Source organism: Hydractinia symbiolongicarpus, chromosome 5 (assembly GCF_029227915.1).
Source record: "Hydractinia symbiolongicarpus strain clone_291-10 chromosome 5, HSymV2.1, whole genome shotgun sequence".
In the NCBI taxonomy this organism is placed as follows: Eukaryota; Metazoa; Cnidaria; class Hydrozoa; order Anthoathecata; family Hydractiniidae; genus Hydractinia; species Hydractinia symbiolongicarpus.
In genome coordinates, this window is record NC_079879.1 from 14,230,598 (window position 1) to 14,242,075 (window position 11,478).

Sequence of the window (11,478 nt, forward strand, 5' to 3'; positions counted from 1 at the left end):
TTTTCATGAAAATTTTGATACGTGTGTGCCAAAAAGTACACCTCAAGTATTTTAGGTGTGCTTTTGGGTGTGTGCACTAGTTAAATTCTTATAAAATTTGTCATTTTGCAGGTGCTATCAATAGCACGCCTAACCCCCTTTGTGTGTGTGTGGAGGTGTAGCGTGCTATTGCACGCCTTTGCTTAAAAGGCCTGAATGACCCGTCCATATAGGAAAAAAAATTAGAAACTATATGATCATGTGCTTTCTGCAAACTCTTAAGAAGATACAAGGGTTTAAATCTTTTCCTGACATCAGTAAAAAAGAGCCAATGTACACAAAACTTTATCCAGAATTTGTTTATCTATTGCATCTATGTATAGCGTGAAGCTCTGTTCAAGAAAATGTCTCGGATCATGCGCTTTTGACAAATGGTTAATGAGATATAGATACAGTTTTAGAATTTTGCTGACGTTAGCAAAGTTCTTCTCTAAAGAACAAAAAAATTTGTATACTCGTTGCCTTCATCGTGAAAATCTGAAAACACTGATCAAGAAAATGAATAGACTTGTAATGACGTCATCAACGTTTTGATTCTGAAATGGGTTGAGGGACCCCGGTTCGGTTTTTTAGGGCTTCAAAAATAATATTCACTTTACTGGGCACAGACGGACACAACTTTTGTATTATCTATTATATATATTATAATACCCGTATATGTCTGTCTGTCTGTCACGCAAAATGGTAACAGCAGTAGCGAGACACACAAAATGCATTAATAAACAACGATGAACCTGTGGATGTATTCACGGGCTACCGACTAGTTATATAGATTAGATTTTCCTTAAAAACTTATTCGTTTACTATTTTTGAAAAACCTACACATTTTTTTGCAGACTACAAAAAGTTTGATGTAATATTTTTTAACATTCTGTTTATAATTCCAGTATTTCACTGATTCACGACCCAAAGAGTTAAACTATACTTACTCAAATTAATTTTCTCTAAAGTTAGAAATATAAATAAAAATGTTGTAAGCAAATCTTTTAGCAAATGAATAACAAAAACAACAGAGCACCCCGCAATAACACACTTTAAGCAGCTGCCATATTTGTTTATAATGATCAGTATTAATTGATTGTATTTATGCTCACGTGCTTCAACTTAGTAAAGATGGTGCCAATGTTTGGTGTGACTGTAGCGGCCAGCTGCAAAAACATTAGTCTGTTTTAAAAACAAGTTAAAGTTTTATAAAAGATAAAGTAACAATTTAACTGACAACATCTTCTGATGATATTAAGCTCTAGCTTACCTCTCGCCCCAGTTTATTGCTTTCTCATTGGTCTAGAAATATTTGTCACTAAAGCTTGGTTTCCATCTGGTGTTAATTTGCGATAAGCATGTGCTCTAATTGGAGTTAATTTTTTAACACATAATGAAAACATCCAGCTAAATATAAGTTTATTTTGATATTTTAATGTCATGTAAGGACAGCCTTAGTATTGAACAAAAAAAAATTGGTATATTGTAAAAAACGTAATGTAAACTTAAAGATTGTATTTTTCTCCACTTGCGTCAATTTCCCCCTAATTGGTTAATCACATAAAATTATTTTGAATTTAACCTGATCTTGACAAAAAATACTAATGCTATAAGAGTGATATTTAGTTGTTTTGAAGTGGGAGGTAAGCTTTAAAAAGAGTTAATAGTTAGTTAATAGTTAGACAAACAAATTCTAGTTGCTTTTCTATCTGAAATCAGTAAAGTTAGAAGCTAATTTGCCTATGTTGTACTCCATTTTTGCCTAATGCACGCAAAAATTCCATAGCTAGCTAGCTAATTTTGTAAACATTAAAAAATTATCTAAATATAGCCAGCCTATAGCTATACTTAAAATACTGTGTCCTGTTAAATGCAAAAAAATACAGTATATATCTAGCTAGCTAGGTACAGGTTAAAATATGTATTACCTAAGCTAGTTCAATCACACCCCAATCAAATTTTCTGTAAAGATGAATTCTGGAGGTGAATATATACTCTAGAAGGTTTTCCAGAAAATACAATATTAATATCTTTTTTAACAGCTATGTTTAGTCCTTTCTCGAGCTTTCTAACAATAATCAGCAGGAGAACGGTTTCACACGAGATTGAATATTTCTGCTAGCTAATTGGGGTGAGTTTGTTGATTTTGATATTTTTGATATATATATATATATATATATATATATATATATATATATATATATATATATATATATATATATATATATATATATATATATATATATATATATATATATATATATATATATATATATATATATATATATATATATATATATATATATATATATATATATATATATATATATCAAAAATATCAAAATCAACAAACTCACCCCAATTCTCTTTGCCTATAGAACCGCCATTGCATTTCATTGCACGAATCATGCGATAATAAACGCACGGCAAAATCGATCACATGGTTCGTGGATTCATGCCATTACAGAAAAAATAATGAATGAGGGAGAGTATCCGTAGCTGTGTTTCCATCGTAATGCTTTTATAAATGTATCAACAAAGTTCCCGACGTGATAAATCAGATAAATCAATCGAAGTTTCTGTGTTATTCTTTATTATTTAAACGTTTTAACTTACTGAAATCAGACGTCTTTGCAACACTGACCACATCTTCTTGTTGTTTCTGAAGACAGCTTCGCCTCGCCAGCTGTCTTACTTTTTGATTATTTTCCTTTGTTCAAACAGTTAGTCGTTTCCTTATGGAGACAGTATCAGATCTAGACAATTAGTATACCAAAAATTTCAGAATTTCCCCTTTCATGCTCTAAATTTAATTATCTCCATAGTACTTCAACTTTCTTCAACTATCACAATGAGCATTATCCCCCGTTGGGCTTTGGCTTATATTACTATCTGTCTGTCTGTCTGTCTGTCTGTCTGTCTGTCTGTCTGTCTGTCTGTCTGTCTGTCTGTCTGTCTGTCTGTCTGTCTGTCTGTCTGTCTGTCTGTCTGTCTGTCTGTCTGTCTGCCTGTCTGTCTGTCTGTCTGTCTGTCTGTCTGTCTGTCTGTCTGTCTGTCTGTCTGTCTGTCTGTCTGTCTGTCTGTCTGTCTGTCTGTCTGTCTGTCTGTCTGTCTGTCTGTCTGTCTGTCTGTCTGTCTGTCTGTCTGTCTGTCTGTCTGTCTGTCTGTCTGTCTGTCTGTCTGTCTGTCTGTCTGTCTGTCTGTCTGTCTGTCTGTCTGTCTGTCACGCTAAATGGTAGCTTAGCTGCGACGGGCAAACAAGTGTATTTATACGGGCTAAGGACTAGTCTATATTATAATGCCCGTAAACGTCTGTCCGTCCGTCTGTCTGTCACGCAAAATGGTAGCTTAGCTGCGCAGGTAACGAGACACACACAATGCGGTATAAAAAGGACGGACGAACCCGTGGGTTTTTCCACGGGCTAACGACTAGTTTCATTTAATTTCATAACATCGTTGCCACAACAACGCTAGCAGATAATAGATCTATTGTCACACAAACAAAAGGCATTCGAAACCAGATCACCAACAATATTATTATAATCAAACTCGTTTGATTTTATTCAAATATTATAACCATACAGCAAATTATGAGGTTATGACGCACATGTCAGGTGCTGAAATTATACATATTATAGCTATATTATAAGAAATTATAAGAAATTACAACTCTATTTTAAACATATTTTAAGAAATTATATTGATATTATAAGTTATATTTTAGTGATATTGTACAATTGTGTCAGGCCCTTAATAAAAATAGAAATGAGCGTGATAAGCATTAATTATCATAATTAATAGCCACGAGGCAATGCTGTGTTTTTTTTTTAATTTCCGCGCCCGAAGGCGTAGGAAATTCTTTAAAACCGTCGTTTTTTTCTTTTGGAGTATTTTTTGAGAAAAAATCGACCGTGGGATTTCACATTCCTTTGATTTTTTGTTACCTAAATGTCATGTTAGGCCAAAATTGGTCCAAAAATTAAAACTACTTTATTTTCGACAAAATTTGGCACAGTTAACAAAGAAAGTATGTTAAACGTGATGGTGACATGAAACATTTTGATTTTATGCCACCGTAAATGCCATTTTAGGCCAAAATTAGTCAAAAAATTAAAACTACTTCATTTTCAACAAAAATTGGCAAAGTTAACAAGAAATATGTGCTGAACATAATGGTGACATCAAAATTTTGATTTTGTTACCTAAATGTCAGTTTAGGCCAAAATTGGTCCAAAAATTAAAACTACTTTATTTTCGACAAAATTTGGCAAAGTTAACAAGAAAAGTATGCTGAACATATTGGTGACATCAAAATTTTGATTTTTCCCACCTAAATGCCATTTTAGGCCAAAATTGGTCCAAAAATTAAAACCACCTCATTTTCGGCCAAATTTGGCAAAGTTAACAAATTAAGTATGCTGAACGTGATGGTGTCATTAAAATTTTGATTTTTTGCCACCTTAAATGTCATTTTAGGCCAAAATTGGTCCAAAAATTAAAACTACTTCATTTCCAACAAAAATTGGCAAAGTTAAGAAGAAAAGTATGCTGAAAATGATGGCGATACAAAAGTTTGATTTTTTGTCACCTAAATGTCATTTTAGGCCAAAATTTGTCCAAAAATTAAAACTACTTTATTTTCCACAAAAAATTGGCACAGTTAATAAAAAAGTATGCTGAACATGATGGTGGCATCAAAATTTTGATTTTTTGTCAACTAAATGCCGTTTTAGGCCAAAATTTGTCCAAAAATTAAAACTACTTTATTTTCGACAAAAATTGGCACAGTTAATAAAAAAGTATGCTGAACATGATGGTGGCATCAAAATTTTGATTTTTTGTCAACTAAATGCCGTTTTAGGCCAAAATTTGTCCAAAAATTAAAACTACTTTATTTTCGACAAAAATTGGCACAGTTAATAAAAAAGTATGCTGAACATGATGGTGGCATCAAAATTTTGATTTTTTGTCAACTAAATGCCGTTTAAGACCATTAACGTTTTTCTGTATTTTTTGTTAGCAATTTCTTTTAAAATGTGAGTGTCATAAACACGTTTCGTTTTGTTTGCGTTTGTTGTAAGATATAATGTCACTGGTGTGCTTTATTTTCAGAGCTTCATGCACCAAACCTCTTCGAATGTTTGGCACGATAACACAACAAATTAGCAGGTTGTCATCAAGTATTTTGGTAGCAAGCGGAAATTCTTAGAGCCCCCAGGGCTTCTTGTCTGTTTTGTTTTGTCTGGCCTCCCAAAACAATGGCGAATAGAATAGAAGAAAATTAAATCTAAGTGGAGAAGGTGATACGGATGTTTTTACGTGAGGCAACCTTTTTAAACAGACCTAAAATTTCTTTCCACTTTTTGATGCCATGTTTCACAAAGAAAAACAAGCCAAAAAGAACAGCGTGAACGGAGCCTACCATAATGAGGCATATCGGAAAAGTGGGATGCGGAATGCTGACCGGGACACGGGATGCGGGATTCAAAAAAATCATCGAAATAAAATAATGAACGTTATTTTTTCTCGCCATGGGTTTAACGCACGAAAAACTCGATAATGAATAAATATATTTTCGTTTATTTTTAACAGACTTAAAAAAGTATAACGAAAAATAACAGAATTTTCACAAGTTCAAAAAAAATGTGAATTATGAAAAACACAAAGGATAAGGGGGATAAGGCGACTTTGCTTTGAAATTTTTTAAATGTGCAGAGTGGGTAGAAAGGATATCCTTTTTTGCTGGTATCAATTAGTATAATTAATAAACAAAAACCAGATAAATTCAAAATTCACAATGTGTAAAATCTTGTCCAGCAAGCAAAAATCCAAAATCCAGTTACAAAATCGTGTCTAGTAGAATAATCAAAATGCGTTCAAAATCCAGAATCGAGTTTCACACTACAAAATAATATTCACAATGATAAGAATAACAGCTTGCAATCATACAACGTCTCAAACACTACACTGGCAAACTATTCGCGCATGATTCGCGCATATTTTTAGTCGATTAATTTCCCTGATCATCTCGGTCGGTAGACCGTAATTTGTAGCGCGGATAGTTGGGTTTAGATACGAGAAAACGAGACGAGTTGTGTCTACTCCTGTATGCCATATGCTGTGAGAACCTGGTTTCTACTCCTGGTTTTTATTAAAAAGAAAAAGGGCATTTCATATTCACGAAAATTTTCGTTCTTCTTACTCAATGAAATAAACACTCACACATAGACTGGTTTCTGCAATATCAACTATTTCAATCTCTTTTCAGACTGTATAGCTCGAAGCACTACTTTTTCAGAGCGGAGGCATTTACATTTGTTGCTTGGTATCTCAACCTCGCCAAAGAATACATAAAAGTTCAATGTCAAACAAATCGTTTCGTATCACATTAAGTTCACCAAGCGAGAAAAAAATGAAGTCATGCATTTCTGACTGTTGTATTCTTTTTAGAAAATTCCGGCGTAGTTTATTTTAATGTCTACGCGATGTTCGGTAGCGGCATGGTCAGTATTATATTTCCATGAATTTTTTGCATCCTGCATCCCGCATCCCGATAGGTCATCCCGCATCCCGCATTTCACATTCCACTTTTCCGACATACCACCATATTGGCGATTTTATCGAACTCCATGTCAGTGCTCATTTAAAGATAAGGGCGTTTGTTTAACTACGGTTTCACACGAACATTTTGCGACGGCCCTCTTATTAGACGAGAATAAGAGATCCACAAGATCGTTAAAAATGGCAGTTGGAAAAAAAACACAATAAATTCAAGATATTGAAGTACCATTATTTCCATTTCTAGTAGGTTTTATATCCTCAAATTATCAGGAAAGTCATAACTCCGTCTGCACTTTGAAATAAATATATATTAATTTTTTTCGATAAGGGTGATTACGCGCCTTTAATCAAACACATTCACACATACAAACCTGAGTTTGTCACTAAAATCCTAAATTCTTTGCACGTCAACAATCTTGATTTAGGAGCTAATAATGTCACCGAAGCGTTTGAATTTTTTAATAAATGTCGAACAAGATTGCCAGAAGCATCCTTTCATTTACGAAAGTTTCAGTTTAATTCCCGTGAATTGGAGGATATGGTATCCAACGTGTTTCTGTCTAATATGAGCTCAATATCGCGTGCCAAAGTACTGGGGGTTACATGGAACAAATGAAGGACAATATATAAGTCGACACCAACCAAAATAGAGGTGCTCAGTTTCATCGCATTGACCCGTTAGGTTTAATTAACCCATTTGTTATGAGGTTGCAGGTTTTATTTCAGACGTTTGTACAGCTGGTGTAAAGTGGGATGAGTTGATTGATGGTGAGTGTTTGGATGAATGGAGGTTAGTCAATGACGACATCGAGAGTTGTAGTGAGATTGTTGTTCCATGGTGGTATGGTGACCATGTTAATGCTGATAATCGGTTTTTGTGAGGCCAGTCTAAAGGGGTCTGGATGTTGTATATATGTTTGTTTCGTTGATGCAGAAGGGAAGGCACAAGTCTCGTTGGTTGCATCACAACACGTGTAGTACCGATATCGAAATCTACAATTCCCAGGTTAGAGCTTCAATCCCTGTATTGTTGTCGAAATTGATAAATCAGGTCAGAAAGAGACTGTCGTCAGTATTTCATAGCGATTTCGTTTATTTATGGAGAGACTCCACAATCACGTTGTCATGGATAAAAAGTAACAAGCGTTTGACGTCATACATGCACCGTCGTGTCCAGCCGATCAAATCCTTCACCACCGTCGACCAATGGTTCCATATTAATACGTCTAAAAATCCTGCTGATGTCTTATCTAGAGGTTGTGTCATGTCTAAGTTGTCTGAGTCGGGAATGTGGTTCACAGGTGCTGAGTTTTTAACCACGGGAAGCCGTTTAATTGATGTTGATAGTTTAGCGGCTAATCATTTTCTTTTCATCTGGTGCATTAGAATTTGTTTTTGGGGAGAGAGGTATTGATGGTGAAGTCGAAAATGTGTCGTGTTTAACTTCTCAAGCAGAAAGAGGTTCAATGGATTTAACTTTTATAAACATATAGAAATTCAGCAATTATGGAAAATTGATTAGAACAGCCCTGTTATTAAGATTCATAAATAATTTGAAGAAAAGGAAAATGAAAAACACTTTGAGCCTAACATCCTATATAACCAGTGAAGAATTTACGGTGGCCGAAAATAAGTGGATATCGTAGATCCAACAAAAAATAAAAAAAAAAAGAAAATTTTTAATCAACTTAAAGGACATTTAAATCTAAAGGAAGAAAATGGAATTATGAGATGCATGGGGAGACTTAAAAATGCTCCATTATCATACGATATAAAACATCCTATCCTTTTATCAAGAGATAAGAAATTTTCAGAATTAATCATTAAACACTGTTATCATAAAGTATTACACAATGGAATGCGAGAAACATTGAATGAATTAAGAACACGATTCTGCATACCACAAGCAAGAAATTATGTTAAGAAAATTATTGACAAATGCATACTTTGCAAAAGATTCGAAGAAAAACCATTTCATTATCCTCCTTCCACAGATTTGCCGTCTTATCGCTTAAAGGAAAACTTTCCATTCACATTTACTGACTTAAATTACACTGGACCAATTTATGACAAAAACATTTATCACTCAAAGGAGATGAACAAATCATGGATTTTTCTATTTACGTGTGCAACAACTAGAGGGATTTATTTAGACTTGGTTCCAGACTGCAGGTCATCATCGTGTATAAAGGGACTTAGACGTTTCATAAGTAACCGTGGTACACTAAAATTGATTATATCGGATAATCGTTCGCAATTCATTTCGGAACAGACACAAAAGTTTGCTTGCAGCAAAGGAATCACCTGGAAATTTAATCTAGCAGCAGCACCTTGGTGGGGTGGGATATACGAACGCCTTGTACGTTCCACTAAACGCTGCTTAAAAAAATGTTATTCAGATCCTATTTCACATACGAATAGGTACAAACTGTGTTGTCAGAAATCCAAATGATCATTATCAACAGACCATTAACCTTTTTATATGAAGAGCCTGGAAAAATAGCATTGACACCAAATGACTTGTTGTTTGGACGGAGACTGGAGCTAGAATCAGGAGATCAATGTAAGTTACCATTGGATAGCAACTTATTTGAAAATTCTAAAAAACTGAAGTCGAATCTGGATCATTTTTGGAAAATGTGGCTTAATGATTACGTAAGTGAATTACGAGAACATTAAAGATGTAACTCCAACGACAAGATTAGTAGTATTGCTGTGGACGACATAGTTATTATTTGAGATGACAATCAACCTCGTACGTTATGGGCTTTGGGTGTGATTGACGAACTTATATGCGGTAAAGACGGGAAATGTCGAGGAGCAGCAGTGTGTTAAGTGAAAAATGGAAAAAGACTTAAAATTTCACGACCAATTAACAAATTGTATCCGGTGGAGTATAAGCTTAAGAAAGAAGTACCACTAGAAACTATTCCAGTACAAACAATACAAGATGAAGATATACCTTTGGTTGTCAGTTGTTTTTTGTTCACGATTCTTATGTTGACCGTGGGGGAGGAAGTTGCGTTATTTACTGCTTTTTTAGTCTGCCCCAGTGCCTTCTTTTTGCGCATGCTTTTCGTTCTTTTCAGTAGCTTTTACGACACAATCAAGAGAACACGTGTATATAATTGTTCACAAAAATATCATTTAAAACCAAAAATTCCGCGTATTATTTGCTTTATTCAGGCAGTAAACAGAATACGATGATTGTCTTATATATTGTAACCACAGTATCAAAATATGTAGTTAATTTAGCAATCAATAAAATTTTTTACCAGCATGAAACGTTCTGGCTACCTAAATAAATTCCCTAGTTGGGAGAGAATTAACCTTAGGATGTGTATTTTTGTTGGTTTAAAACGCATTTTAGCCTCGTTCTCAGAAAAAAATCCGTTAAAATGAGGATTTGGGCTTTAGCCTGGATAAGTTTAAATAATAAATCTATCTATCTATCTATCTATCTATCTATCTATCTATCTATCTATCTATCTATCTATCTATCTATCTATCTATCTATCTATCTATCTATCTATCTATCTATCTATCTATCTATCTATCTATCTATCTATCTATCTATCTATCTATCTATCTATCTATCTATCTATCTATCTATCTATCTATCTATCTATCTATCTATCTATCTATCTATCTATCTATCTATCTATCTATCTATCTATCTATCTATCTATCTATCTATCTATCTATCTATCTATCTATCTATCTATCTATCTATCTATCTATCTGTATAGGTAAATAGGTTACGTTTTCTACCTCAAAGACAAGTCATATTATAAAACCGCGCGTGATGTTTGAAGGGCTGCCAAAGGTTATTTTATATTTTTTAATAAATTTGCAACAAGAAAACCTAAAATTTTTGTAAAAGTGTTGTGATTAAAAAAAAAATGAGTAAGCTAAAGTTAAGATAGTAGGAATCGTAACCTACGTCGTGGTAAGTAGAACTAGGGCGTGGTATGGGAAAATATTGATTATATGGGTAAAGATCATCCTACCACGCACCAAAATAGCCCCCTAATTAATTACCACCATTCGCCATTATCCAGTTTTTAACGATTTTTTAAAAAAAAAATTCGAGTGCAATCACATACATAACATACCCCTTATCTTTTTAAAAGTAGGTCTTTTTTGCGATTTTGGGGGCTTCATGTTTGCACTGTCACTGTGTAAACGTACTGTGTCAAAAAATCTTGAAATTACACATGAACATTCTGCTAACATACACTGGCATTCGTAGCAAAGGATTTGACGTGTAGTCACTTCAATTAGGATTTCTGGACCTGTCTGTTAGAGGTACCCTCGAAAATTTAACACGTAGTTAACGTAACCTTTTCAAGATATGCACAACAACAACAAAACTTTTTTAAATTTTGATTATTCTTCATCAAATCATGTGGTTAAATACTTTTTAAGTTTGAAATTGTGTTTATATAATTGCTTTTTGATATTGCTACTCTGTTTCTAGTCGGATGTATTCTTAATATTCTATCGATGAGTTACGTTATCGACCTGAGTATAAAAATTGCGCATATTAACCCTTTTTGTGTCTATGAAGGTATATGAAAGAGAATCTTTTTATTAGCCCATGTAAAATAAATATATGTGCTAAGAATTAACGTAGTATTATCTCTTTCATCTTGGTGTTGCTGTCTTACGATCTATCACAGCATGGAAGTGGAAAGGTCGCAGACTTTTCCTACGGCGCGGAATCGGAAAAACGATCTTAGTGCACTCTAGTTTTCGTATTGTCTTTGTAAGAAACAAAACGGTGATAGACATAACAAGAGGTTATTATGTGAAAGGTTTTTCTATTAATTTTTTGATTATGTGTCGTCAACCAAAGTTGAGGCTAGTATATATTGAGGGAAGGGGGATGCGGTA